The sequence below is a fragment of the Mus caroli genome, chromosome 19 (assembly GCF_900094665.2).
Source record: "Mus caroli chromosome 19, CAROLI_EIJ_v1.1, whole genome shotgun sequence".
Lineage (NCBI taxonomy): Eukaryota > Metazoa > Chordata > Mammalia > Rodentia > Muridae > Mus > Mus caroli.
The window spans coordinates 20,823,408-20,825,478 of record NC_034588.1 but is presented as its reverse complement, the minus strand read 5'-3'; the positions used below and the strand labels follow the sequence as shown (position 1 = coordinate 20,825,478).

Genomic DNA, 2,071 nt, shown 5'->3' with positions numbered 1-2,071 from the left:
TTCTAAAAATCCCTCCAGTTCCTTCTTGTATAAAAAGAGTATAATATTTCAAGAATTTATTGTACTTATTAGCTAAGATAATACTAGATATGTGTCCAATAATGCCTGTCTTAATACAGGCTAATTGTTACACAATTCAAAGTAAAAATAAAAAAACATTATCCTGTTGATATTTATTAATATAAATAAAATTGATTTGACTTTATTTTTTATATATTTTGGAAGAGTACACAGAACTTTATTGATGGCATTCAAGAAAGTAGGGTTCCCTAAGCCACTTTCTTTCTTCTGGGAATCTGGGATGGAGGCTCTGAGGAGAGATGCTTCGTGTTGGGGGCTGAATTGGGACAGAAACTCCTCAGCCGCTGAGGGTCTCTCGCTTCCTCTCACATGGTTGCTGGAGTGTGTGGAGCAGGAATCCGTACTCCTTGGAGGCCATGTAGTCCATGAGGTCTACCACCAGGTTGCCGTAGCTGAGCTGCATCTGTTGTCATGCTAGAAAATGTTATTTACAAAGTTGTCATTGAAAGTAATGCGAACCTCAGCAGCAGAACCTGGACGAGTCACAGGAGACAACCTGGTCCTCGTTGTAGCCCAGAACCCCCTTTACTGAGCTCTCTGATGACTGTTCCACCACCTCCTTCATATCCTCATACTTGGCAGCTTTCTCCAGCCAGCATGTCGGATCTACTATGGACACATTGGGGGTAGGCACATAGAAGGCCACAGTGAGCTTCCCATTCAGTTCTGCAATAACCTTGTCTACAGCTTTCGTAGAAGCAGGGAATGCAGGGATGAAGTCCTTGGCAGCTCCTTGGCTATCAGACCGTAGCTTTCCAGAGGGGCCGTCCACAGTCTTCTGACTATCAGTGATGGTATGGACAGTGGTCATGAGTCCTTCCATAATGTCAAAGTTGTCATGGATGACCTTGGCCAGGGAGCTAAGCAGTTGTTGGTGCAGGAAGCATTGCTGATAATCTTGAGTGAGTTGCCATACTTCTCATGGTTCACACCCATCACAAGCATAGGGGCATCAGCAGAAGGAGCAGAGATGATGATCCTTTGACCCCACCTTTCAAGTTGGCCCCCGCTTTCTCCATGGTGGCAAAAATACTAGTAGATCCACAGTATATGCGACACCAGCATTACCCCATTTGAGGTTGGTGGGATCTTGCTCCCTTTGATGACAAATTCCCCCATTCTCATCCTTGACTGCCATGGAACTTGACATGGGTAGAATTATACTGGAACATATAGACCATGTCATTGAGGTCAATGAAGAGGCCACTGATGGCAAAAATTTCGATTTTTGCCAGAGTTGAAGGCAGTTTGGGTAACCTGGTCCACATTATGGCTGAATCCATTCACTCCAACCTTCAGCATCCTGTCTCAGGGCTGATGCTGGCACTTCATGAGGAGGTGTGGCTGTCTCTGGAGTGGGGAGGGGCAGAGAGACGTTTTTATATTTCAGAAGCAATACATGGCAATGTCAATACGAAATCAAGCATATTATCATAGAAAAATTTAAATTATAAGCAAGGTATTATGCTATTGCATGGATAAACATTGAAAATATTTTACTAAGTAAAAAGGATAGTTATAAAGATTCATATGTGGTGATTCTTTCTGTGTCAAGAGGCCAGACTATATAAATACATTTAAACAAAAAGTTGAACAGCAGTTACTTAGAGTTGGGGAATGAAGGAGGTTGGAGGGCAAAGGCTAAGGGAAGAGGGGGGACTTGTTTTAGTGAAGTAAATGTTCTAAATTCACTATGATGGGCAGCTGTAGCTGAAGAGTTGATTTGTCTATTTTGAAAAGCATCTGCCATTTAATATGTGACATGTAGCTCAAGCTATTTTTAAAAACTTTATTGTTTGTTTTTACAAGTGTGTGTAGGCGCCTTTAGAGGCCATGCAGGTATGGCACCTTGGGAGGACACGACTAGATGCCAGTGCTGGGAACCACATTCCAGTCCTCTAAAGAGTAGCAAATGCTCTTGGCCAGTAAGACTTCTCTTCAGCTTCTCTCTCTCTCTCTCTCTCTCTCTCTCTCTCTCTCTCTCTCTCTC

General features: G+C 43.0%; 1 pseudogene; it reads right to left on the bottom strand.

The window, feature by feature from the left end:
• Window positions 1–541: 541 nt before the first annotated feature.
• LOC110286010 lies at window positions 542–904 on the bottom strand (annotated as a pseudogene).
• Between the last annotated feature and the right edge of the window lie 1,167 nt (window positions 905–2,071).